This window comes from Apis cerana, linkage group LG16, assembly GCF_029169275.1.
Source record: "Apis cerana isolate GH-2021 linkage group LG16, AcerK_1.0, whole genome shotgun sequence".
NCBI lineage: Eukaryota > Metazoa > Arthropoda > Insecta > Hymenoptera > Apidae > Apis > Apis cerana.
The window spans coordinates 992,693-1,000,459 of NC_083867.1; positions in this window are offsets into that span (position 1 = coordinate 992,693).

The following is a 7,767-nucleotide window of genomic DNA, read 5'->3' on the forward strand; positions in this document are numbered from 1 at the left end:
TATGTAAAAATATATTGCAAAAAAATCGATAAATTATCGAATTCTTTTTAAGATAATTATTGAATATTCCTGTATTCTTAGTTGATTAAATAATTTATAATAAAATATTTTATATCAAATTATTTTTTATTTTTTTATTTATTTTTTATTTATTTGATCAACTCTTTGGAATAAGAAATTATTTTAAAATAATTTATTTGAATAAAATACAAAATAAAATTATTTTACATATGTTATACTTACATATAATAAAATAAAATAAAAATAAAAATAGTAAAGTATTTGAAATAATTATATCATTATATTTATATCATTATTTAAAATAAAATGTGTTTAACCTAGATTTTTATGAAATTTTATTCAACTATACACAGACACATAAATATATATATGTGTATATGTGTGTGTGTGTGTGTATATATATATATATATATATATATATATATATATATATATATAAATTTATTATTATACGTAAGCAAAACTCTTTTTATTAATATCTCTTACGTTTATTGTTATGTGTGGTACAATTGGTTCACGTATGCAACATGTGATAACTTTAATATGATTTATAAATTTATATTACTATAAACATGTTTTGTATACGATAAGTCAAATCAAATAATTTTCAATAAAAAAAAATACAAGACGTTAATAATGAAAATGTAGTTGACAATATTATAGTTTGTAATAATTTGAGTATACGTCTATATAAGTATACGCCTGTTATACGTTGCAACACGAAATTTTTTTCTCATCCACTTGAACATTTGTTAATTCTTGAAATACATTTTTGTCTATAGATTCTGTCTGTTCAGTAGACAAGAAATAGCGTAGAAGGTCTAAAACTATTTGATGACGTGGTCTGTTGAAAAACTCGCCTATAATTTCGTGAACATTCGTCGAGCAATGTTTACGTAAGACATTTCTATGAAAATTTTTAATTATTTGTATTAGATTCAAATATCTATTTATTTTAAAATGCAAGTTATATTTGTAAATTATTTATAGGACGAAAAATACATATTTGTAAAATTTTATTTGTAAAAATTGTAAATAGAGAAGAAATAGCTTACCTCAGCAAAATTGAAATTAATCCTTTGATCTCTGGATGATTTTTTAAATACATTTCGTTTCTTCTTATCTCGATAGTTTTTCTCGAATTTAAACTACTTTTTTGATGTTTACTTAAAGCTCCAAGATCGTAATTTAACGTACCACTAGGCGGATCCTTGGGGTGAAAGGGACGAAAATTTTTCGGAAATTGATCCATGATCATGTGACATATACACTGAAAAATAATTTACAAATAAAATCCATCGTTTCTCGTACGTATGTATATTAACGAATGTAATACGTTACCAAATAAAATAAAATGAAATAGACAAGATAAAATTTTTTCAAAATTTTTGAAAGAGGAATTTAGTGATTAACATAAAAAGAAATATTCAGACAAGATGACGTTTCAAATTTTAAAAGAGGAATTTGATGAAAAGGGAAAATGACATGTTTCTTACATATTAAATTAGTCGCTAAGCAACGAAACAAACAAATCTTTTATTTATGCAGATACACTTATTTTTTGTATATTTTCGATTGTAAAGTTAAATCCGAGATAAACGAGCGACATGCGCATGCGATTTGACAGCTTCTATTTAAAGATATAATACACGTGAGTGCAATCTCGCTATTCAAAATATATAAATGTACCCATTTATCGCTGTGAAATATCATCGACAGTCTCATTTCTATTTGATTGCATTGAAAAATTAATCTTACAAAATTAAAAAAAGAAAAAAAAAATATGATTCACGTATTTTGAAAATGAAATAACAAAGGAAAATTAAATGTTTGCTATGTTTTCTCTCAATAGAATATAATAGAATACAATGTTTCAAACTGGAATTGTAATATTAAAAATTAATCAAGTAATTTGTTGTATTTTTCGCAATTGTATAAATTTATAAAATGAGATTGAAAATAATAATCTGATTTTGAAATATGATAACTTAGAAAATGATAATACGATAATGATACGACAAATTTATAAAATGGAAATTGGATATAATATTCTGATTTTGAAATATGATAACTCAAAGACACGTATAATAGAAGTGTCTGTAATATATAAATCTTATATATTTATCTGAAATTTGAAATTGGGCCAAAATTATTTATTAATTTGCTTTATGATAAGTTGAAAACAAACAACAAAATTATTAATAAAAATTTGGAATTAAAAATATTATCGTCTACGTAGAATTAATAATATAGTTCAATTTTAATTTTAAAAAATTGAGATGAATAAAGAAATTTAACGAATTAAATTAAATTAGTATATAGTATATAGTATAAATAAAAAATAAAATATTTGTATTTATATTAAAAAGATAAAAATAATTAAAAATAATAAGATTTTTTCCAAATTAAAGATTATTTTATATCACAATTGAAATATAATGAAATATGTATGTTATTTTTAATAATACGTAAATTACTTTTTTCTTATAGATTCTACATACACCTTAATTTTTATGCTCAAAATTGTAAATAATAGACAAATAAGACAGTAATATTCCTTGTAAAATATTTTTTTATTAGTTATAATGTAACTTTCGATTTTACTCGTCCATGCTTTTCATCTTAAATTGCAAATTTTGATTAACGAGCTGTATAAAAACGGTAAATAAAACATGTAGAAAGATTAATCCCTGGGGCAAACTTTTTTTTTTTATTATTTTCCGTGAGCAACGTGGATCGTTTATATTCATAACTATTTTTTCTTACTGTTCTAGGCTTTTAAAAAATCTAAAATATTATCGAAGCTTTTATTTCATTATACAATTTTAATTGTTCAGTAAAATGTTTGAAATATTTATCGATAAAAACAAGAATTCTCTCGAAGAAATTTAAAAATAAAATTTTGTTCAGCACATAAATGATCCAGATAATCCACAGAAGCTTAAAGATTAGAAAAAAGAAATTTCTATTTGCATAGGAAATACTTACATCACAAGCATTTAAAATAATATATTTTAAATTTTAAAAAACCAATGAAAAATTAGGATATTGAACAATTTTTCTTTCGTCTATTTATATTTATATATAAATTATAAATTTATGTATTTGATGTAAATAAATATATTATATTTTAATCATAATTTTCTATCATTTTATAAAATTGTGATCACGATTATGATATTTTTCGAATTAACGAAAATTATTATTGGAATTTAATATGTTACATTCGATTCTATATTATTTTATGCATATATATATGCATCTCTGTCCATAATTTATCTAATATTTAATAATATGTTTTAGGAAAAATGAATATTATAATTGAAATATAATATTGACACCAAATCGTTTATATTGTAAGGAAATATCAATAATATTTTAATAATCTTAATATAAATTTATATTAATGTGTTAAGCGTAATAATCTTACAATAATCTTACAATATTATTTATTGAAAGACGTAAGTAGAATAATTTATTGTTATATTATAAGATATTAAGATGTATCATGAACATATAAAATACATATTATGAATATTTTTTAATTTAAAGAAAAATATTATTTATTATAATATTATTAAATATTTTTATTTTCTCAATAATATTATAATTATGTTTAATTTACATTAAATGGAAAAAAAAATATTTAGGAAAAATATATTAAATGTTTATTAATATTAAAAAAAATAAATTCATAAGATAAGTATTAATTATTATTCTTAATCAAAAATATAACACATTCCTTGATGAGAATATGTATACAAGGTGTCCCAAAAACTAACTTTAATTGACAAGATTTAACTGATGATTCTTGAGGTGATTTTAAGCAATTTTTTGCGAAAATGTTTTTTCATTTGTTGATAAATTATTTGTTTTTTATTTGAAAAATATTAAGCCAATCATTAAAAATATCTATTATTAGAATAGTATTGAATATCTGAATTATTGAATAAACAAGTATATTGCTCGAAGTAACATATATCGAAGCTAATTAACTCATCAATAAAATACAATGCGATATAATTTTTATCTAATAATTATTCGATACATTTGCTTCGACATTCATTGTTTCCATTGTTTGTTCCTGACAACTTGTTGGCAGCACATATCCAACACTACAATAATAGCTCTACGCGGTTTGTAATTGACCAGTGTTTTATTATTATTTTTCATTAAAAACTCGTTATTAAAGTCGAAATGAAAATTTTCACAAACAATTGCTTGAAATCACTTGAGGAATTAGTTAAATATTGTTGGTCGACTTTTGAGGCACTTTACAATGTGTATTTTTCAAACTATAGTTTCAAATAGAATTTATTTCAAGAAGAACATCTTATTATTATCTCAGTTTCTTTTAGATGGATATGCTTTTAAGATTTCAATGTAAGTTTTTCTTTCGTTAAATAGAATAATTTTTAACACTCTTATTTCCACCTCCTTATTATTTTCGATATTCTTTATGAAAAGATATTAATCCATGTAAAAAAAAATCATTAATTTATAAAATATTTTAGACTGAATTTTATAAAAGTTAATGTATAAGAAAATGAAAAAAGCACGAAAGTATCGCTTTACGCATTCTTTTTCTTTCATCCATTATACTACTTTTCTTTTACAAATTTCTAAGTTTTAGAATATCTTTTAAACTAATAACTAATAATATTAAAAATTATACGATTCTTGTATTTGAAAAAAATAAAGATTATTTTGAAATTATAGAAACACGCTTACTTAAAACAGATTTATGATCATCATAAAAATAATCTTTGAAACTATATAAGCTTTACTTAAAACATTTTCTCAAATCATCATTTTAGTTTGGAATATAATTGCGTTTAAAGAATGGAATAGAATACGCCATGTAAAAACGTATATATTAATTATGTACAAAGTAAGGTCGTAATAGAACTTTCGTATGCTATTGCTTCTATTAAAATTTCTTCACTTCGTGAAACTTCTGATGAAATCTTGTTCAGAAAATTTTCTTCTTCATTATTAATGTTGTCCACATGTGCAATAACGTGTAATAATGTCTATAGAGGAATAGATTTTACTTCGTTGGAAAATTTCAGTAGGTGAAAAGATTACGTAACAATTCCACGTAAAATGCATATAAATAAGTACATATTATGCTATTCCAGTATTCTTTTGATTTATCAAATTTCTAATCTTGTTGTTATATCGTTCAAAAAATCTATGTATTTTATTCATGAATTATAATTAAAACTTTTTATCAGTAAATTAGAATATTAAAAATCATGTAGTAGATTGTGGATGTTTATGCAATTATGGAAAATTTAAATGTATAAAAATCTATAGAATATGTATAACGTCCAAAAATATATAAAATATATAAAATATATTTATATATTTTATATATATTTTATATATATTTATATTATATATATTTTATATATTTAGAAAACAATTTAGATATTATGATATGTAAAGAATAAAATATATATCTTTATTTTAGTATCATTTCTGTAATTATAATTCATAAAAGTCTAAATTTGCATTAATATAGAATTAATTATAGAATTGATTTCATATCAAATAGGAAAGAAAAAAATTGTTATAAAATTTATTTATTCACTTATTATTATTGAAAATTAGTAATTCACTTATTATTATTGAAACTGAAAATTGATGAAAAACAATTTTTTACAACAAAATAAAACAAAAATCAAGAATTTTGTTTGAAATTTTTTTTAGTTATTTGAAAGAACAAAGATATTCTTAAACAAATTTTTCTATACAAACAAATATGGAATTACTCAAGTACAGTGGAGTACAGTGATTCTCAAAGTTTTCTAAAACTTGTACGAGATAAGCTTAATCAGCATTTCTCTATCTTCGTCTCTGTCCTGTTTCATTTAAAGTAAATTTAAATTGCTAATAACTTAATAAATAAGCTACAACCGAGATTTTTGTATACCAACTTTTATGTTTGTTTTTGTTTTTAGAATCGGAAAAACTTAAATATATTAACGTTTTGTATAAATAAATAAATTTAGATTGTTGTATAAATGTTTGTATAAATAAAATAGACTTGATTTAGATGTATTTTTAATAACTCTAATGTTCCATTAAAAATTTAATGATTCATAAAATGTAAAAATATTCATTTAACAAAATTTCAATATATGTAAAAATATATCTAAATAATATTTATATTTTCAAATTTCTGAGTACAAAAAGAAAATATTCTATATCTGTTGTTAAAATATTAACAAAAATTAGATAATATAAATATTAGATTAAATAGAAAAAATAATCTTGACAAAAATATATGCTTAATAATTATTCGTACAGTCATTTTAATAAACGTACGATATAAATATTTTGTAATTTAATTATTGTAATTTAAATAATATAAAAAAGAATAAAATTTATTTAAAATATCATATGCTGCATAAAGATGGGATATAGAATATATGAGATCATTTATATATATCAATTATGAATTATGGAAACCTTATACAGAATTATACGAGAAATAAAAAAATAGAAGAAATTAGTCATCAGTAGATTCATTCATAGTATATATCAATTTTTTTATTAAATCGATTTCAAATTTATTATAATAAAATATTCCTTAAAAAATTTTAATAAGGAAAATTGAAAAAAAACTAGATTATAAAAAAAGTGATGTATAAAAAAAATAATGAAATTTAAATTATGATCATATGATAATAAAGAGTCTTAAATTTGAAACCTTCATTATTTACTGAGATTATAAACTATATTTTTTATAAATTGTAATTTTTTCTTCATTTCTTCTTATTTATACATGTAATATGTTTAAAATTTAATATATAATATTAGTGAACTTATTAATGTTTCAATTATTTTTGTACTTTTAACAATTCTTGTTGCAATTGTTCTTAAATTGTTTATAATTACTGAAGAAATTATAAAATTATTATGTTCACTAATTTTTTGTATTTTTTATATTATGCTGGAAGAATTTCGTAATTCATATTTAAAAATGATTTTAATCTTACGTATTTCTATATCTTCATTATTTTATAACACATGATATATCTTGTAATAACTTTTTAATGTTTAAATTATAATATTCATATCATTTATTTAATGTAGCACGATTGTACAAATATTAAGTATATATTTTTATCAGTTTTTAAATATTTGTTAATATTTTAATAACAAATAAAGGCAATTCAATTTTTGTTTTTTTTTTTCATATTATTTTCTGACCTCTATATGAATATAAGAATACATATATAAAAGCTGAAAAGGAATACACATATCTCGAAAATGAAAAGAGATTATTAATCGGAATGAAAGTATAATTCATTAGCTTTAAAATTGTATGCTTATTTTTGAACATAGTCTCTATTATAAATTTTTCTTCTAAAATATTCACAATCAATTCCGAATCTAAAATTATTCATAATGAGATCAATACTTTTAAGGTTCTTTTTAAAGAATTTGAATATCATAAGTCACAAAGTATTGAATTCTTCAAGTAATTTGAAGCTTTATTATATTTTTTATTTATTATATTCAAATAATGATTAAAAGAATCCAAATATATATCCATTTTTACTGATATTCTTTAATTACTGAAGAAAATAAGAATCCAAAAAATAATCTTCCTTTTAAGAAAAGAAACAAAGAAAGCTAAAATCATTTTTGTTTTTAATGTACATAGAAACGAAATAGTTGGGCAAAATACGCAGCAGTGGTATTCATGATGGCAGATGACTTGTTTGTATTTTA